Source organism: Castor canadensis, chromosome 5, assembly GCF_047511655.1.
Source record: "Castor canadensis chromosome 5, mCasCan1.hap1v2, whole genome shotgun sequence".
Classification (NCBI taxonomy): Eukaryota; Metazoa; Chordata; class Mammalia; order Rodentia; family Castoridae; genus Castor; species Castor canadensis.
Genome location: NC_133390.1, coordinates 75,820,883 through 75,842,376, shown reverse-complemented (window position 1 = coordinate 75,842,376; position 21,494 = coordinate 75,820,883). Strand labels below are relative to the sequence as shown.

The following is a 21,494-nucleotide window of genomic DNA, read 5'->3' as shown; positions in this document are numbered from 1 at the left end:
GCTCTGAGCAGCCTCTGCCATGCAGGTGTGAGTTAGAAAGCTGCCTTCCCTCCACCTCCTGGCACACGAGAGGTACCTGGGCATAGCAGGCAGGACCAGCTTTCGTCTATCTGTGTCTCTTTTTAAGCATTGTAGGAATGAAGCTGATTTTTGAGGGGAGCTCTGCAAGTGAGCCTGCCTGGTCCAGCTTCCTGAGAGACAAATTCCCAGCTCTCCACCACCCCCTCCCCACCCATCACCACATCATACCCTCTACCAGCCAGGACAGAGTGAGTCATCTCCACAGCTGTTTATAGCCTTAGAGGCCAGAGGCCAAAACAAGGGAGCTGGCATTTCTAGGTCCCTGGCTCTCTGTCTACCTCACAGTCCCACTGGTGGCAAGTTGAGCAGCTCAGAGTGAGGGCCAGCTGGGCTGAGGCCACCACACATTGCAGGGCCGGCTGTTTCCTGGCTTCTGGCTGCCTTCCTGAGGGGCGGAAGGTAAGGGGCACCAGGCAGGGAAATTAGGGCTGGGTGGAAAGAGGGAGCTCAACCCTCTCCTGGTGACCCACTTACTAACTTGGGGGCTGCTGCAAACACTTCTCACCTTTACAGAACCCAGATGCCCAAAATCTGTCCAAGAAAACCCCAGTAACTAGCAATGGAGCCAGCATTTGCCTCCCCATTTCATCCCCAAGCCAGAGAGAAGAGAATCTTCTAAAAAGCTGAAAGTCAAAACATGCCTTAGGAGATGAGAGATTTACTTCCTTGCTTTTGTCTATTCACTTTTAATGTTCCTAATCTAAGTAGTGTTTTCCTGCATCCCACGTTCTCATACTAAAACTTTTTGGGGGAAAAACCAGTAAATTAATCGTGTGTGTGTGTGTGTGTGTGTGTGTGTGTGTGTGTGTGTGTGTGTTTCATAATAACCAAAGACAGACTCGTGGTAAGAGAAACACAAGAACTTCCCAGAGAAGCCCTGAAGGAGTTTAATAAAAGTGTGACAGAGCCCCAGCCTCCTCCACCTCCCAAAGCCCACTGTGCCCCATTTTCTCCTCTGCATGCTACCTGAAGCCCACACCCTGCCCTGGGGTGTGAGGCTGTGCCCTTTTAGTCACCTCCCACCTATACCAGGTAGAGTCACCCACAAATGCAGCAGGGCAGAGGCCCAGAAAGTGTTAAGCAAAGTTCTCCAGGTCCCATAACTCCAGGATCCACGCCAAACTCTGCAACATGGTGCACAGACCCTTCATAACCTGACTCTACCTCCTTCTTCCATTGCATCTATGGATTCTGTTGGCCCCTTCCACCCTCACCACCCCCAGACTTCCAGCTCTGTGCTCTTGTGGCGCCTATTTGCCAAACCTCTTTCCCTGTCATCCTTTCCCTGCCTAACAGACTCCTAATGTCCACTCAAGGTGGAGTTCCTCAGAAAGGTTCCTCAGATAGTAAGCTTCTTTCCCTGCAGACAAAGTCAGTGCTGTTTCAAATGCTTCCACAACCCTTGGTACACATGGCCACCCTGACACTGAACACCCGGCATTGTAATTGCAGCCTCTCTTCCTACTGGTCTGTGAGTTTCATGACGCACGGTGACAGACTATTGAAACTCTAGAACAAATTTATCGTCTTGATAAAACAACCCGCTGATAGTAATATCAGACTTAGAACTGAGGAAATGGAGCATTTTCAAATCCTTCAGAACAAGTTGACTTTTCTGAGAACTTCATCAAATTCCACATGAAGGATAGGGCTTTTAACTTGATTTTTAAATTGAGAAGCAGCTTTTAAAACTATTAAGTCACGTCATCTAATAACATAAGCCATGTGAAGGTCAAAAATCACTGTACCCAATAATCCTGTGACTCTTGGCGACTTTCCTATGCTGTAGTGTTGTTGATTGAAGCTGTGGGCTGCAGGACCCCCACCTGAAATCCTGTGTTTGTGGTGAGCACCACTGGTTATATTGAAGTCTTGGGGGAATTCCAGGAGACAGAAAGCACTTCTGTTGCTATATTTATTTTCATTTTCTGTTTGTCCATATTTTCTATACTTTTGTCATAAAAAATAATACATTTTTTGAAGTACAAAGTGTCAAGCAATTAGATGGATTAAAACTATAAAAGCTCAGTGGGAAGGAGAGAGATGCTTTACTAAAGATGTTTGTGCCCTGAGGCCTGTGGCCTGTGTCCTGGGCAAGAGGCCACATTGCTATCCCAGTGGTCATACCAAAATCAGAGAGGGATAGGGGATAACTTTGAGGACTTTGGAAGCCTTGCCCCTGCCCAGCTGTCATACGTTCTATGCTCCCTGCTCAGACAGGCCGTAAAGGTCCTTTGGAGCCTCAAAAAGTGTACCATTTGGTGTTTAGACACAGCTCTGCCACTTAAAGTTTCTTGGACCTCAGACAAGCCTCTGTGCCTGAGTTTCTGCATCTCTTAAGGAGATAACATGCCTCCTAGGGCTGTGGAGTCCATCACAAACTGCACGATGCACATCGACAGGAGGGCTGACTAAATCGCCCTCACACTAAAATCAGAACACTTTGCAGGTTTACAGGTGCTCATGAGCTGCAGGGAACATGCAGCTCCACAGTGGTACAGGTAGGCGCTATTATTATTCATCACTTACAAATGATACAGCTGAGCAACAAAAAGTTGAGTAGATTGCCAGACTTGCTACACAATTGAGAGGAAAGGAGCTAGAATTGGAAGCCAGGCAATCAATAGCAGAGTCTGTGACAGTAAACCCCGGCTCAGGCCTACACACGCATGTGTGCACACACACACACACCAGCACTCCTCCTTCCCATCCCAAACTTAGCACCTGTGCAGCAGCTGCCTCTGGCAAGTGGAACTGTGGCTCAGGAGGGTGAGAGGGACCTTCACTTTTCATTATTTTGACTTTTCCCAGGGAGCATGTATTATATTTGTAAAAGTTAATAAAAAGATATGTGGTTCCTCATTGGTAGGAATGTATTTCAAAGCAAAAGTTCTAATGTTGAATAGAAATAAAGTAGCCTTTGCCATTGATGGGTTCTTGGACTCTTATTTATCCAGTGCCCTGGTCGTTGAGGATCTTTCTGATTCACTTGGGATTGGAGCCTGGGTTTCCCGATCTCCCCACCTCCAGCTCCCAGCCTTCAGGGGCCAAGCCAGTCCCACCTCTTCCTGTGGTTTCCAGCACAGCCCTCCAGGTGATAGGAGGGGAAGGGAGGAGAAGGAAGACAGAGGGTTGATGTTGGGCGATTCCAGTAGGTCCCAGTGTTTGGTGAAGACAGCATCAGATCACACACAATTCAGGCTTCCCAAAGCTAGTAAAAAAGTGAAAATGTAGGGAGGTTAGACTCCCAAAGACAGTTGGCTCAGAAAGAGGGGTAGTGCTCAGACCAGGAGAGATCTGGGCCTGCTGGGCAGAAGGAGCTCAGGCCACAGTCTCCCTGTTGGTGTCACCTCTTCTTTCCTGCCAGGGTCCAAAGGAGAAAAAGGGACAGATTTCACGGGGCAGTGAACCCAGGAGGGCTCCGAAACCCGGTCCCACCTGACCCAAAACTGAGCTCAGAGTTGCTGCATCTTTAATTAAGTTCCTGCAGGAGCACAGACACACTGTCATGCATTATCCCCTCAGAGCAGGACGCCATCAGGCAGCAGGAGAAACGCAGGTTGACTGCTCCTGTTGTGTGAACCCACTTAGCAATGTCACTTTAATTTCTCAAAAACATTCCCTGACAGCTCTACCCTGTGCCCTGCCCTGTGCAGGGAGTGTAACCCTGCTAATAGAGAGGCTTGGAGGCAGCTGCAGCATTAATTAGCCATTGTCAGCTCTTCTGTCTCCAGAGGCCTCAGTGCCGGGAGTACCACATCTGAGTGAGGAGAAACCCTGCGGTGCTAGCACAGGCCAAAGAATCCCTCCGCCAATCCCTGGGAAATGTTCTCTTTTCTTCTTCCTCAGCAAACAGTCGGAGCTGTTGCTTTCTTCTCTGGCCACTTTCAGGGCATTATCAGGGCTGGGCTCAACCAGCAAGCTGTGAATGTTTGCAGACTGGACAACAGCTCACTCTTGTTAAGGAAGAAGCAATGAATGAGAAGCCTTTCTTCACCCTTATTCAATGCAGAACAAGTGTAAAGCAGGCTCTGACATGTTATGTGCTGAAAACTCAGGTGGTTAAATATTTACTGAGAATGTGATTGGCATTCCCTCATTAGCACAGTGTCCTCTGACTGTCTAGAACAGCGCAGTGCCCAGGAAGGTCCTAGATAGGAGGCCCACCTCCAGGGAGAGCAGCCCAGCTTCCAAATGGAAGTGCAAGCTTCCTGGGTGCCCAGTCTCTCCTCTACCCTGTACTTGAGGTACCTGTCAGCTCCATACCCCCACCCAAGCCACAGACTGGCTACAAAAGCCTTCTCCAAACAATGCAGGCCCTTTTCCATGATGAGGGTTGGTACTGATTGCCCAACCTCTCCCTCCCGTCCCCTGGCATGCCCTTTTTGTTTTTTTTTTGTGGTACCAGGAGCTTTAACTCAGGGTCTACACCCTGAGCCACTCCCCCGAGCCCTTCTTTTTAAGTATTTTCAGATACTTAAACTTCACGAACTATTTGCCCGGGCTGGCTTCAAACCGCAATTCTCCTGATCTCTGCCTCCTGAGTAGCTAGGATTACAGGTGTGTGCCACTGGTACATGGCTAGAATGATCTTCTTGCTGACTTGTCCCCTTCTGGGTCAAGGATGGCACAAAAACTTTATCTGCTGGTGGTGCTGAGAGCTGTGATGACCTCATCCAAAATGTAAAGTGACTTTTCAGGGATGTGCACTAGGGCTAGGGGAACACTGAGCACCCATTTCACAGATTTGTCATGAATGTAGCTAATTGTGAATGTCACTTCCTCCATGATACCTGCAAGATTCCCACCAGTCAAGATAAGTGTGACCTCTTTCCCACCACTCTCCCTTGGCATCTAAGTCATTTTTATTTTGTCATGTAGACAATAATTTGAATAGCTTGCTCCTCTTCCCCTACCAGCCTGAGGTTCCTCAGGGTAGTAGCTGTGTCTTCCTCATCTGCCTCTTCCTTAGCATGCACCATCCTTGATGGAGTCAGTGCCCAGTGAAGGTGGCTGAACTGACCTTCCTTCTGAGGTTCAGCCAGCTGTAAGCAGACTCCTCGTGGACACTCCTCATTCGAGGGGCATTTGAAGGGGGATGGTTAGCTCTGCACTAGGGGAAGGTGGTGATCAGAGCAGGGATTGGAGCTCTGGGGCACAGAGCAACTTGCTGTGGTGACAAAGTGGGTGGTAGGGTTGCCAGATAAAACAGACATCAGGTGAAGGAGAATCTCAGTACAGTACGTCTCAACTATTGAAAGGGACATACTTACACTAAAAATCTATGCTGTTCATATGAAATTCACATTTAACTGGCTGTCTTGTGTTTTTGTTTGCTAAATCTGGCAACCCTTGCTGAGGATGCCACCAAGAGGCTACTGGAACCATCTCTGCAGACCTTCTAGAACAGTTCTGTACTCTAAGTTGTATTGTCAGGGAGGTGCAGCTTTGGGAGAAGGAGGAGAACAAGTCCAGCTGAGCCAGTCCCTTTTTGTAGCTGTTAACACTCCCATCCCCTGGTCCCTTGTGAGCCTGGTCATCCATGAATACCAGCTCCAGTGAAATCCAGGTGGGGGAGGACTGAGCACAGAAACCTTAGTCCCAGTAGGCATTTTAGTGTGTGCAACTGAAAGCCTTGTTAGGTTAGAGCCAAACTTGTATCATTCATCATTTGATACCAGTCCCTTGCATAGTCCTTGGCATACAGTAGGTGCTCAATAAATATTTACTAACTACACAAAGAGCTTGGTGCTATGGGTCCTTCTCCACCCATGATTGTGCTTACCTCTTCCGCAGTGATAAAAGTGTGCAAAACCAGGAGCTGGCCCTATGCCTTTCCTTTACAGGAGTCATTGCTACTCCCACTGAGCAGAGTGCCAAGTGCATTAGGCTGATTTGAATCTAAAACTCATTAATGCATCCTCCGGGAACTTGGATACTATAACAGCAAGATAAAATTGCATCTTCTTAAGTTAATTTGCTTCCATTTAAAGAGTAATTAATATGTTTTTGTTGATGTGGATTTAGAAAATAAACAGTAGTATGTAGGGGAGAAGCCAATATAGTCTCCCTGTCTCAGGCAGATGCTTGAGGCACACCTGTGTTTTGTACACCTGCCTAATTCTTTCTCTCCTCCCTCGCTACTTAGGGGTCTCTAAGCACCTTTCTTTTCTCCACTTTTCTACTTTTCTTCTTCTGCCCAAACCCTAGTCTTGGATTGTGAGGTTTGACCAGAAGTAGGTGGTCCTGGTTAAGAAATTCCCAGAGGCCAGAGGAGCCACCAACAGGTGAGCATCAGGAATAGGCAAATGTATTGAAGGCCTGGTTTGGGATGGCAGTGGGGTAGCAGAGGTGATATTGTGGGACAGGATCACTGACTTCAGCGATAGTGATGTGACCATTAAGAAACTCTTGATTTGCTGACCTGGTGACTAGGTTACAGGTGAGGGTACCAGTCAGGAGTTAGTCACAAACAACACAAACTGACTCTGTACCGAAAGGAAGGGAAGGAATTTACTCAATGTGTATTTACTAGTATTCAGGGGATCAATGGCAAGGCTGGAGAACCAAACTCAGGAAACAGGCAGGAACAAAGAGAGTCATACCACAAACATAGGCAAAGCCTCCCTCAGCCATTGGATACTTGCTGTGTCTTCCCCCACCCCCGGCTACTGCCAGGAATAATCTCTGGCCTCTGTGTCACTCTTGAGAATTGAAGTCCCATTGGCATTGTCTGAATGGCCACGCCGTGTCATGTGTGAATGCCCCAGGCACGGGGGGAAGGTGTGGGAATGTCTGGTCCCCTTGGGACTGACACTTACTAGAATTTCCTCCAGTTATGAAAAGTCTTCAGATTCTTAGAAGAAAAAAGAAAGAGACAGAAAGTGATCTCCATGGTAGCATTAAAGTAGGGAATGTCGGAGGAAGAACAGCTTTGTCAGGCATGATGATGAATTCATCATGAGACACTCTCAGGTGGAGCTATCAAGAGAGGTTGGCATTGGAAATGCTGATCTGGATGTGTCACCTCTTCAAGGAGGTGATGGGTAACTGGTATAATATGCTGCCCTGGGTCCTGGTGACTTTTCCATCCATCCTTGCATTCCATCATTTTAAAACCCTGATGTCTTGTAAAAAGTCCAGGACATGAGGGTAAGGTGAAGGTCTGTAGGAGAGGAAGTTTTTTCTGGGTCCTCTTTTCCTAGAAATCTTAATTCCTGGTCTTCTGTGTTTCTGATCATTAAAAATGACTAATGAATAAGAGAAATTAAAGTGGCTGGAGTCAGGATGTAATGTTAACTTTGGCTACAGCTGATGGAGGAAAATGCAGGAAGTATCACCTTTCTTCTTAGGGTTCCATGGCTTTAGTTTCCAAGTTCATCTCATGCTTCTGGGACAGAAATCTCCAGCGTAGCATGGGAGGTCTGCAAGTTTCAGACCCCACGAGCTTCTGAGCTGTGAGGTGACACAGGGGTTGGTCACATAGTGCAACCTCCTTGTTTCATACACACCAAAGGCCCTAAGGCTCAGAGGGTCACACAGACTACAGCATGCTTTCAAGTTCTCTGATTATTAAAAAAAAAAAAAAAGATACCACATTTCACCCCATCTCAGCTTATCCTGCCCACCTGAGAGGAAGAGAGGCCTCATGTAGGATACAGCTGGACAGACCACCACCTCTTCCCCTGGAGGCAGTGACGTCCATCACTCCTAGGAGACGATTAAAATGTTGTTGCTATTGTTAAATTTTGGCAAATAGATTCTGGATTATTCTCCATGGGGGATGGCCATGAGTCATCATAGCACATCCTCAGGAAGTAGCTGGCTGGACTTCCAAAATGACCAGATCCTGCAATGAAGACCCAGCTCATTGTGCACTGTGCCTTAGAGGCTCTGGTGGCTGTCCCAGAAAGGATTGAAGGGGCTGACATCTAACAGGGACCAGAAACCCGCCTCTTGGATTGACATCACAGAGCGCACAGTTCACACAACACAGGTACTGCATGATGACTGTATGGCAGTCACTGTAGAAGCGTGTAAGAGAAGGCCCAGTCAGAGGCCTACGAAGAAGAGCTGCTCAGTTAAAACTCACTTTCTGACCCTTGGAGATGACCAGGCCTCCTCCTCTCTCCTACTGGCAGGAAGGAATCAGGGGAGAGTCCTGGAAAAAAGGGATTTTCATAGATTCTGGAACTCCAGAGGTCCAATCCTGCAATTTTGGTGATCAACTTACACACTGTGGATAGCTGCACAAAATGGATATCACCCATAGAGAAAGGAGGCAGTGTGAACTCCAGCAATCTCAGTTTAAACAAAGAAAGTGAGTGGCTCGATGACAGGGAAAGAGAGGCCAATGGTGAAAAAGTGAAGCAGTGAAGGATGAACAAATGGCCTCTTTTAGTACCTCCATGTGCTCGTTGGCTGTGTCATATTCTGGGAAGGAAAGGACATGGTGGCTTTCCACATGCTCTTTTCTGCCCTTCTATTATGGTTTGAATCTTAAATAACCCTCAAAGGCCCATATGCTAGAGACAGTTGCCAGCTTGGGTCACTATTGGGGTGTGGTAGACCCTTTAGAGGGTAAGGCCTAGTAGAAGGAAGTTAGGACATTGGGGATACCCCAATGGGGAATATACCCTTGAAGGGGATGTTGAGATCCTGGCCCCCCTTTTTTTCTCTTCTCTCCTCTCCTCTCTTCTCCTCTCCTCCTCTCTTCTCCCCTCCTCCTCTCTTCTCCCCTCCCCTCCCCCCTCTCTTCTTTTCTCTTCTCTCCTCTCATCTGCCCTCCTCTCATCTTCTCTCCTCTCATCTTCCCTCCTCTCCTCTTCCCTCCCATCCCCTCCCCTCTCCTCTCCCCTCCTCTCCTCTCCTCTCCTCCTCTCCCTCCTAGCTTCTTGGGTTTCCCCACCACACCCTTCCACCATGATGTTCTCCCTCACCACAGGCTCAGAGCTAGAGTGACCATGGACTGAAACTTCTGAAACCATGAGCCCTTCCCTCTCTTTAAGTTGATTTATCTCAGGTATTTATCACAATGATGGAAGCTGACTAACACCTTCTTATACCTCTCTCTGACTGCATGTCCAAGTCCCCCATCTCTGGGCATGGCTCATGTCATATGGTCTACTAGGAATTCAGGAATTCTCTTTCCTCTGGCTCACCTCCACTCTTACAAGGCCTTATTTCTAGACCAGGTGTTAGTTTATTGGCCTGTGTGTGTTATTTCCCTGTGTTCTTCCAGTGCCACCCCTTACAGAGTGTTAAGGATTTCTTGGCCCTCCAAGCACACCTAACCCCACAACTCAACTCCTAACATTAAGAAAAGACCTGCTTTCCCCTGGCCCCTTTGTCTAGGGTTGCTTGAGTGACTTTGGTAACAGAAGAGCTTCAAGTGGAAATAGGCTAGAGATGCATTACTTGGAATGAATAGGAGTCTTAGGTCATCCCTAGAGTTGTTAACTCTTGCAGTGGAAAGACAAACAGATCCAAACTCAAGGGGCCCCAAGGAGATGATCAGGGGAATGAGAATGAGAAAAGTACCTTCATCATTTCTTCTTTTGTCTTCTCATTGACCTGTAAGATAGACATTATTATTACCTTCCTTTCAGAGATGATTAATTGGAGGCACAGAGAGTTTTTGTAATTTGTCTATAGCCACACAGCTAGTGAATGGTCAAGCCAGGACTTGAACCTACTCTTGCCTCTCAAAACCTGTGCTCTTAACAATCATGCAATAGGGCATCCAGTTTAAAACATTTTATCACCTGATTTTTGCTCAATGTACACCACCCCTGCACCAGATATTTTCTGAGAAAGCCACTCATTATGAGATGAAAAAAAAGTTTTCTCCTTTAGGGGATAATTTATAACCTTGAAGCTCAAATAATAATTTTTGGAATAACTTACAGAAAAAGGTCTCTTCAAAAAAGAACCTCAAAAGGACTGATACAAGCAATTAAAAATAATAGCACCATCTATTCCAATTACGCCTGAAGGTTTATTTCACTGCAATTCATTTCCTGCTTTATTTTACATTTACTAGGAGTCAAGTGAATGGGAAAAAATTACAGAATTTTGTTTGATAGAAAGGGAGACACAGAACAATGAAATAACTACCTATTCAAAAGTAATCTTTGGGCTCACCTGAATGCAAGGAATATGTTTATTCATATCTGCACAGATATTAAACTCATTCTTCTTGAACCTATTTTCATGATCTGAACAGAGACTATAAATCAACAGTTCTACAAAATTTTTGAAAATAAATGTCTTCCTGTCGAAGAATGTGGCTTTTATGTTGGCAGGGTTTGGAGTTAGAATGCGTTCAGCTTCAAATAATAGACCTCCGGTTCAAATTGGCTTGAAAAATAAGGATAATATATCACCTCCCATAACTGGGAGTTCGGAGGAAAGGAAAGCCCGAGTTAACTTGGACCAATCAGTAACTCAATAAAAATCATCAAAGACTCCATTTGTTTCATTCTTCCTCTTTGCCATTGTACTTTTTTGGTGTCATAAGACTGCCTGCCAGATGGCTGCAGCAGACCTGCAGAACCAACAATGTTCAATCCTGCTGGAAGCAATGACCCACAGACATATTTGCCATATTTCCGAGACAAACACCATTTCTTCATCCAGACAGCAAACTATCTATGAAAATAAAAAAATCTTTAAAAAGATAGAAATCTGAAATTTCATGATAAGAGTAGGCCTGTACTTTTTCCTGATGATAAATTGTCTCTATCACCTCAAGGGTCACCTTACTTTCCACAAAAACAACAGTTTCTGAAGATTGTGAAATATGGCCTTGCTAACCAAATATTATTCTAAATGCAACAGAGCAGCTCTCTGTTTAGAACTATTTGTTGAATTTTTTACAATAAAAAATGATCAGAACTTCATGTTAAAATAATGTGTTGGATGTTCACATTAATCTCCTCTTTGTCCCTAAATACCACTTTAAAAATGAGAAGAAATCAAACAAAAAGCACAGTGACACAAGGGCAAAGAGAGCAGAAAGGAGTCATTGGCCACATTTCAGAAGCTGGGTTGCAGAGGATGAGTGGTGTCTTACTTGGTAGACCCAAGAAAACGGAACTTTAACTAGTCACTGGGAAAGCCAAGAAATATCCTCATTTTATACTGAAGAACCCTCAAAAGGCTCAAGAATTGGTGGCACTCGTTCCCTCTGGAAGTGTAAGTGAAAGAGGGCTAAAAGTCTGTTCTAGAAATGGCAGGACCTCAGATTTCCTCCCCAGCTTCACATGATGGTGCTGCTCTTTGCCAAGGCCTGGAGGCTGATTGTCAACAGACGGCACAAGAGAGGGTCTGCACCCAAGGAGCACAGATGCTGTCAAGAGCAGGGACACCATCAGAAAAACAGAGTAAGGAAGTGTGAGCTTGCAAACCACATATTGTGATCACTACTTTCTTCTCTCACCTAGCACCCTGTCCTGGAAACCTGAAGGGTATATCCTTCAGGCAGGAGATACAAAGTTTTCTCTGGGCATTTGAACAGCCCAACAGAAAAATGAAAATATATTGACATTAGAGGTCTCCAGCCAGATCACTCTGCAGTGAAAACCACAGTGGATGAGGCTCTTGTTTCCAGAAGCTTCTGGTTAACTGTTGTCTTAGTCTGTTTTCTCTTACTATAACTGAATACCACAGACTGGGTGATTTGTAAAGAATAAAGGTTTATTTAACTTGGGGTCTTGGGAGGGCCTTTTGCTGCATCATAACATTGTGAAGTAATCCCATGGTGAAGCAGAGAAAGTGTGTTTTAGCTCAGTTCTCTCTTCCTCTTTTTAGAAAGCCACCAATTCCACAATGAAGGCCCCATTCTGATGACCTTCCCTAATCCAAATGACCTCCCCTAATTCAAATGCCACCAATGTATAAATTTGCAGGTTAAGTTTCCAACACATGAAATTTGGGGGACACATTGAAACCATAGCAGTTGTTGGGGAGGGCCCTTCTTTTAAATATACTTCCACAGCAAAGACCACCAGGCAGCAGTAGAAAGTCTCTAACATAAAAGAGTCCATAACAAAGAGAAAAAAAAGAATACTCCACAAGAGACTATACAGGAGAAGAGAACATTTGCAGAAAGCCATCATGAGTAACCTCACAGGAATGAAATATTACATCTATGAAACAAAAATAGGCTACTGTAAAAACAGGATAAAAACCCTTATGGATTAAAACCATGAAAACAGAAATAAAAGACTCAATACAATTGAAATGCTAGGTAAAAAAAATCTCCCAGAAAGTAGAGTGAAAAAGTAAAGAAATGGAAAATAAGGAAGAAAAGTTTGTTTGTTTTTTTAAAGTCGAGGACAAGTTGTGGTGACCCAATACCCAGACAATAGGAGTTCCAAATAGAAGATGGAGAAAAAGAAATTATCAAAGGAATAGTCTAAGAAGTTTTCTTAGAATTAAATTTCTAGACTGCAAGTGCTCACAAAAGTGCCCATTAAAGGGGAATGAACTGGACTCCTGCTAGGCACTCCATTGTGGGATCTCAGAACAGTGGGGACAGAGAAGTTGTAGTATCTTTGGAGACTGGAGGAGAGCGATGGTTAATTTTAGGTGTCAACTGACTGGATTCCTTAAGGGATACCTAGATTGTATTACTTTTGGGTGGGTTTATGAAGATGTTTCTGGAGAAGATTGGCATGGGAACCATCCAATGAGCTGGGGGTCAAAGGAACAAAATGAGAACCCGTGCTTTCCTGGAACGGGATACAGTTCTTTTTGCCATTGGACATCAGAACCCCAGCTTCTCCCGGAGCTTATAAGTACTTCTATTTAGCTTTAGATGAGTCGTATAATATAAAAGATACTAAACAATATTCTGTTCATTTTACCTCAAAAGTCTTCCAAACTTACAAAGAAATGTCCATTTATAGCAAAATCAAAGTTGTGACATTTTAAAATTTTCATATCTGTCAAATAAGAATTTTCAACCAGATATAAAAATTAGTTTCTATCACTATAGATGGTGCTCCAACTATGTTAGATTAAAACTCTGGAATTTAATCATGATTGGAAGCCTAAAACAAGAAACCTCATTTTAAATATGAAAATATTTTTTCTTAGCTTTCTAAAGAAAATTTAATATCAAGAGTCACACAGCTTCTCTACTTATTCAGGACAAAGATGTAAACGTGTGACTTATTGCCAGTTTATGGAAGGATTAAAAAAATAAGAGATTTTAATGAATTTAGTGACCTGGGTTCTTTGCCAATGCTTATTGGTTGAATGGTTGAACATTTTCACAAAGATTTATTGCACTAATTCCAATTCAAGATTGTCTTGAAAAAAAAAAGAATACTGGCTAAATAATACTGAAAGAAAAAATATAGTGCTATCACTCTGTATATGAATGATGATGTTCCCAGAAGAGGAAAAGCTTATTTGTATGAAGATTGATACTGAAATTGAAACTCGTCATAATAAAATCAGTAATAAGGATTGGGTAGCCGTTCTAACATGATCGATATACGGAAGATCTTAACTGAAAGCAGCAGCGTACCAAAACCAACCTCAAAAACGAAATTAGTCTGCTTCCTTGGTGTTAGCAAATTCTGGGTTTCTTTTCAGTTTAGGCAATATATCTGAATTCTATGTTAGTAATACTAAGTTGACTGAAGAGTTAGAGTCAATTTACTTAATGTGAACAGAAAATTTTGGAACTAATATTTTTTGCTTCAAAGTTATGTTGATTCTTTATAAAAAGATGAATTAGTTTTGTCCATGTGACTATGAGTCTTAAAGAAAAATCACTTCCCAGTACCTGACTTGGTTACTGAAAAACCTTTAAGTATTTTTTAAACAACTTGATCATGTGCATATCTGAAAATTTCATGAAATCTAAATACAGATCAAATATTTCCAGTGACAATTTACCCCACAAATTAAGATGTGCTCTAAGTGTAAAAACTGCACAAGATTTTGATGACTTGGTACTGAAAAAGCTGTAAAATATCTCAATAATTTTTACACTGAGTCCATGTGAAATGATAATACATGCATTTTGGATATATTGGATTAAATGTGTTATTTAAAATTAATTTTATCTGTTTATTCTTATTTTCCTTCCTATTGCTACCAGGAAATTTAAAGTACCACCTGCAATCTTATAAATTTTTCTATTGGACAGCACTAGATCTCGCATTTCTTCATCAGGGTTTGTGTCTTAGTAGCTACTAAACATTTTAGCAAATGTTAGGTACCAGGTTGTGCGAAGAGCTATACAAACACCTTTAACCTCATAACAATGCCATTGAATCTCAAAACAATACATTCAACCGCAAAACAATTTTACTGATACAAAAGCTAATGTATCCAGGCATGGTGGTGTATGTCTGTAATCTCAGCACTTGGGATTTGCAATGCCCTGAAAGGGGATGAGAGTCACCTTAGAGATGCCTACAAGGCTTAGTGGGCACCACTGAGCTGTCAGCTGACATCCCAGACCCTCAATAGCATAGAGAAATGAAACGTGGCACACTCCCAATGCTTTAGAATCATCTGGATTTTCGGAGTGGACACAGGGCTCCCACATGCATATACACAAGCACAGCCACACACACTCGTACACGACACCCAGAACAGCATGTGGACGTCACTAACACGCTGCTGTGCAATGTCCACACTGTGGTGTGAGTTATCACTGAAGGGTGAGGTCAGTGTTACCCAGGGTGTTCTGCCAGCAAAGAAGTCACTTTCACAGTGGCTGAGCGGGAGAGGTTCTTGAGCAAATAAAGCATTTTCGAGCAATCTGATCTAATGCCAAGAATGACTGCTTTGCTCCTCCTCAACTTTGCTGTATTTTACTCCTTCCCTATCTGTGCTCTCGGAGGAACCCAAACTCAGCCCCTTCTTCTCAATAGATTCAGAGCCAGTGACCTGGTTCTCAACCTCAGCTGAAAACAGGTTCAGTGAGCAACCCCGGGCAGGACTTGGGGTGGGACAAATCTCCAGTTACCTTTAGCACTACCTTGACTTTCTCTTGTAAAGAACAGAGATCCACACATGTCATCTCTAGTGATGAGGGAGGCAAGAATCCCAGGTGAACCAGGCATATAGCCTAACCCTGAGCAGCCTGAAACATGGTTCTGTGCCTGGAAAGAAAGTTGGAGTCCACGAGCCTTTATGGGTTAGCTGTCTGCCTGCAGCAGTCGTGAGAGTCCACTATCCTCAGCTCCCATGGCCCACCCTCATCTTAGCTAGAATGAGGCTCCATGGGTGTATGTGTGTATTTGTTTCTATCCCCCATGGACCATTCAGAGAGGGAGAGAGAGAATCTCATTAGCTGGACTAAGCAACCCTTTCTGGTTTGGACTAACTTTTGTACTGAGGCATCTCACAGAAGAGCTGCTCAGCCACCCTCTAGTCAGATGCCCACCGCAACCCTCATGCCACAGGCTGCTCCTTTTCAGAAGCTGAGATGGCAGCCATCCTTGGATGCTAGGGTTCCCTCCAGTTCGGACACTTACAGAGGCTAACCTCTCTAATCCTATCTCCGCTGGCCTGCTAGTGCCAGACCTGGAGCTGGCTGGCTTGCATTACCCCATGTAGGTCTCTCAACTTCTCCAAGTTACATATCCCCTCTTTACAGAACCAGAATCTAAGATGAGGTAAACTGAGGGCACCAAGATAACAAGTGCTAGAACCAGGGTTAGATAATAGGTCTTCGCAACTCTAAGGCCTACTTTCTTTCTATTCTGTTACTTTTATTTCTTCTTACAAAATGTTTACAATTTCTTCCTTAGACAGAGTCTAGAAGAGTAGTTATTCATTCAAGAGAAATACAAATAGCACAGGATTCTGATGGTGAGGATCCACATTTACTCTCTTCTCCATGCAGAAGGCCAAGGGACTCTCAGGCCTGCCCTCCCTTTGGGCCAGCAGCTAGTCTAGCATCCCAAGCAGCCACACAGCACATATCCCCCACCCCCAGGCCCAGCTGGGGCAGCAGAAGAGCAGCCTGGAAATAAATTAAAACAAACCGATTATTCTCTGGGTATAGTTTAGACCATATCAGAAAAATTGCCTATAAATGAAATTGGATAGCAGTTTCAGCAAACCAGTGCAAGTAATTATATCAACTTGATGGCAGTAATTATTTTTCATAAAACTCAGTTGCTTCCCACCTCCCATAAACCCACCCTCTGATAATTCTGTAATATGCATTCATTGTACATAAAACCAGGAGTCATTACCAAGTGTGCTATGAATATGCACGAGTTTCATACCTTCTCCAAAGACCTTGAATTGTCTGTGCTTCCTGTAGCCACTGGCAAACACCCAGGCTTCAGAGGTGCCAGGATGGCTCTTTGTTTAGAGTCTGGTCATTCTGACATGGCATGTGTCACTTCTGATCTCTCTCTCTCTCTGTGTTCTGCTTGAGAGAGAGAGAGAGAGAGAGAGAGAGAGAGAGAGAGAGAGAGAGATTGAACTCAGGGTCTTGTGCTTGCTAGACAGGCACTCTGCCATTTGAGCCATTCCTCCTACCCTTTTTGCTTTAGTTTCTTTTTTTCAGATAGGGTCTCCTACTTTTGCCCTGCTGGCCTTGGCTCCTGATCCTTCTATCTCCTCCTCTCATCCTCCCAAGTAGCTGGGCCCACAGGCATATCCAGCTTGTTTTTAAGACAGGGTCACACTAATTTTTGCTTGGGCTGTCCTTGAACTTTGATTTTCCTATCTCCATTTTCCAACTAGCTACTGTGCCCAGGCACACTTCTGAATTTTTTAAGGCAGTAGATGTGTTGGGGAGGACATCCTAATAAGGTGGATTCAGAGAGTAAAAGGGAGATTGTTAGGAGAATGGGACAAAGCAAGCTCTTTCTTCTTCCTTCCCCTCCCCTCCAAGCTAGGTTTCCCTGCTCAGGAACAGTGGATGGTAGACACATAACAATTGTTCCCTTTTAGAAAACCAGTGGTTATGCCAGGAAGTTTTATACAAATCCCAACCTTGCCAATCACTTTGCTGTATGGCTTTGCTAAGCCTCATCACTTTCTTTGGTATCTGGTGCCTTGTCTGTAGAGATAGGGTTACACAATTATACTTTTTTCTAATTAATGACTTTTTTAGAGCAATTTGAAGTTCACAGCAAGACTGAGCAGAAGGCACAGAGATCTCATATAAGCCCCTGCCCTCACACAGGCACAGCTCTCATGAACCCCTCCAGAGTGGTATATTTGTTGAAACTGATGACCCTACACATATAATTTATTATCTGGAATCTACAATTTACATTAGGGTTCACTCTTGATGTATATTCAATGAGTTTGGACATATTAACACCTATACGATATATCATATAGTATTTTTCACTGGCCTCCCCCTTCCTCTGTGTCCCACCTATTCATCTGTCTTAGCCTGTTTCATGCTGCTATAACAAAATACCCAAGGCTGGATAATTTATAAAGAACAGAAAGTGAGCCTTGGACAAGTGTTGGCTGAATGGATGCCCATTCCTGATTCCATAACAACCTGTGAAGCATCCATCATAACCTGGATGCTACAGATGGAAAACTATAGATAGGAACAGTCTGATTTTGGTGGGGCAATATCTGCCCACTTCCAAGCTGGGAAGTCCAAGATCGAGGTGCTGGCAGACTCAGTTATCTGGAGAGGGCTGCTCTCTTGTAAGATAAATGCCTCCTTGCTGTTTCCTCTGGAGGAGACACAAGGGAGAAGGTGGAAAGGCAAGAGAAGCAAATCATAGAAGAAGCCTTTTTTAGAAGGGCCTGAATCCCATTCAGGAGGGAAGGGAGCCCTCGTTGACCTAACCACCTTTTAAAGGCCATGGGTCTTAATTCTATCATATTAGCCATGAAGCTCCAAAACCTGAACTTTGAAGGGAAATTATTTGAGCCATAATATCATCCCTCCCCAAATTAGTTTGTCTTACCAAAACTCCATCAAGCATCTGTTCTGTGCCAGGTATAGTGTTTAGTGTCTCAAGTGGTGCCTGAGACAGTCCTTACCTTCATTGATGCTACAGTCCTGTGGAGAATACAAACTGACACTGAACAGGTAATTACACATGTGCTAATTGTTACAATGGAGGATGCAACAGGAATACTGAACAGGGAATTTAATCCAGCTTGTTGGGAGGTAGTGATACTTAAGTGAGGGAAGGCTTCTTAGAGTTAGTGACACTAAGCTGATAGGTAGTCTCTGGTAAAGGAAAATGCTGATGGCTTAGAAAGGGGAGGTGACTTCCTCCACAGCCTGGCTTTCTTGGAGTATGGGAATCCTGTCTTAATGATTTCCCGGTTGGAAACTAATGATCTTGGACAAGTGTTTTCTGGATGGATGGCTATCCCTGACCCCACAACAACCTGTGAAGCATCCATCATAACCTGGACTCTCCAGAAAGGAACTGAAAATAGGAACAGCCTGAGTTTGGGGCGGGGGCAACTTCTGCCCACTTCCAGACCAGTGCTCTGTGCATTTATGAGGGTCAGATGAGATCCTAGAGGCAGTGAGAGGTTCAGACCTAAGAACTGCTGAACACATGACAAATTGTGATTATTTCTGTAGCTTTCTTCTCTCCTTGAAAGGGCAACCAGTGGGTCTTTTGCTCCTACAACTGCTCAAGTGCCTTGTTTACTTCTTGGGTGGTTTGAGAGCACAGATTTTATACTCTCGGGATTTCTTTCTTCATCTGTACCTGAACTGACAGCTCTGAGAAGCAGTTCTCCTTTATGCCTTGAAGCTGGAAAAGTGCCTTTTCTTGAGTCCCTGGGGGACCCAACTGCTCCCTTAAGATCAAACCAGAGTCCCCCCATCAGACCCCAGCAGGAGCTGCCAGAAATTGCACCTATTGCAGGAAAAAGTATAAATTAATTGGTTATTAAGCATCCACTTGAAAGATTGACAAATCCCAAACAGACACATTATCTTAACTCCATCAACAGAAGCCTTGCTGTTGCCAGGGAGCTGGCTGGGGTCCTTTTGCTTTTCTAGGATGGAAAGTACAAGCTGGCAAGGACTAGCTGTCTTAGCATTGGGTACCAAAGGCTTATGGACTGAGCTGACAGAAACAGAAGCTTATAGCACCAGGTCCTGAAAACTAGAGACTTGTGGCTCTAGGCTGTAGAAGTCAGACTTACAGCTCCAAGTGCCCAGGCGGAGGCTTTAGTGCTGAGGGTTTTGATTGCTAGTGGGTAGTACTTGGCAACTAGTGAAATCCCCAGCTTTTAGCAGCAGTGAGTGGCAGCAGCCATCAGCAACAGTCAGCGTCAGCTAGTGTTGGAGCTCCCAAGCCTGGGGTATAGGCACCCTTGGCCTTTAAGACTCCAGAGCTCCCTGGAACTCTTCCAGTGACTGGGGCCCACAGTCTCTCATTGTTGGCTTTCACAGCCTTCTGCAGTCTGGGACTTCCGCCTTCTGTCACATTTTCTATGCTTTCATGATCTACCTCTGCTCCTCACTACTCCTGCCTAGCTGTTCTCTGGAATTCTTCATCCACCCTCTTGCTGCTACTGTCCCTGCCACTACCACTGCTGCTGTTGTTGCTGTCATTGCCGCCCAGGAGGGCTACCACTGCTGTTCCACTATCTCCTCTTCATGCTTCCAGCTCAATTCACTATACTCATGATAAAAATTAAATGTAGGCAAAGACCATTCCAGCCTAATGTGGCAACACCAAAGGGAAGCACAAGAGGGTATCTCTGAACTGATTCAAAAAGTGAGTCCAGCAACCTGGGTAGACAGCCAGGAGGGAGTGTACCTGCATGAGCATGGCATGAAGGGTTATATTTGCACCAATTATAGCACAGCTTCCAGTTCCACCAATCACAGACCTGCATAGAGACCAATCACAGGCCTTGCATAAGACCTGTAGGACCAATCACAAGTCCTCCATTGCTCCAATCACTAGTTTCTTGCTGAGTTACTTAGGAAGTGCTCCCCCTCCCATTTTCCGTGAGAATAGCTGCAGGGTCGGCTGAAGCTCAGTTGTCTTGCCTGGAATCCTGCCCTCCACAGCTGGTGTAGGTTGTCTGGAGTGGTTGTGACTGGGGCAAGGCGTTTTGGAGGAGGAGTCCATGGTGTTAGTTGCAGTGGTTATAGCAGCAGGTGTGTTCTCAGAGTGATCATTAAGTGTCTGAAACAGCTGGCTGCCATGAGGGTAGTCAGGCAGGTTGCCAGAGAAGGGGCTGCTTGGTTGGCAGTTTCCTACTCCAGGATGCCAGGTGTAGGGGAAGGGTCTATCCACTGCCATTCAAAGGACTGAATAGACTGCTCCTGGTAGTTTCAACCATTCACGGAAAAAAAATTATAGGATGTTTACAAGTAAAGACTTAAAGAAAGTCCAACAGCATTTAACAGAGCTTAACAGAATTTAGTAATATTTAACAGTGCTTCACCTGCCCCCCACCCCTGTGACCTATGGAGAGTCAGGTCCCTTTGATCTGTCTCACTGCCATCTCTTTTCAACTTTGAATTGGCACTGTCGGCCACACCAGGGAACCTCAGCTCTAATTTTAGCGCTCATTATTTCAAAGACATTTGCCCCAAAGCCAGGCACCAGTGGCTCATGCCTATAATCCTAGCTACTCAGGAGGCAGAGCTCAGGAGGATCGCAGTTCGAAGCCAGTCTGGGCAAATAGTTTGCCAGACCCTAAGCTGAAAAATCCTTCACAAAAATAGGGCTGGTGGAGTAGCTTAAGGTGAAGGCCCTGAGTTCAAGCCCCAGTACGACCAAAAAAGAAAGAAAAGAAAAGAAATTTGCCCTAGTCTTTGGTCTTATTCTAAACCCACCTTTTATCCCAAAAGACCCTCACTGCCACTGCCCCCATCTCTCAGATCAGGGGAACACAGCATTATTTGAGACATCCAGGGAGAGACAGTTTTTTCCCCCACACAACCCAGATTCTAGACAGACTTTGGCTGTGGCCACTCTCACACTGCCACATGACCCTTTGTCTACAGCACTTAGACCACTTAGTGGGTTGCATATCTACCTAATCAAGACAAAATCCACACAGCTGTGTCTCTGGAACGCTCTTCCTCTGCTCTCCATCTAATTGTCCCAATTATTACAGAGTTGTTACAGGCTTAGACACGAAAGTAAAACAATATTGAAACAAGAGCAAAATAATTGAAGGTGGTGGGGAAATTAGAGAATTATGTTTGAAAACCTAGATTAGTAGAACACACGGCAATTGTATAGGATTTGGGGAGCTTAGCTTATTTGATAAAAGGAATGCAAGGTGGAGATAACTGTCAGTTAAGAGAGGATCAACTGAAGTGTTCAGTTTGATTTGTGGTCTTTTGATATGTTCAGAAGACAGAGTGAGTACACAGATTGCTGAGGGCATCCATTAAAATTCTAGACTGTGTGCTACTTCTTCCCTTATCTGTTTCCTTGAGGCCAGACCACAGCTCCCAG

General features: G+C 44.5%; 1 long non-coding RNA gene across 1 annotated transcript in view; it reads right to left on the bottom strand.

Annotated features, from left to right (window-relative positions):
• Positions 1 to 2,081: 2,081 nt before the first annotated feature.
• Positions 2,082 to 21,494, bottom strand: part of LOC141423067 (uncharacterized) — a 35,745-nt gene continuing 16,332 nt past the window's right edge. Inside the window, exons 2-3 of the long non-coding RNA XR_012447723.1 lie at positions 9,622 to 9,654; positions 2,082 to 3,292 (exon numbers count right to left, since the gene is read on the bottom strand). This is a non-coding gene — a long non-coding RNA (uncharacterized lncRNA). The remainder of the gene's footprint in view (positions 3,293 to 9,621; positions 9,655 to 21,494) is intronic.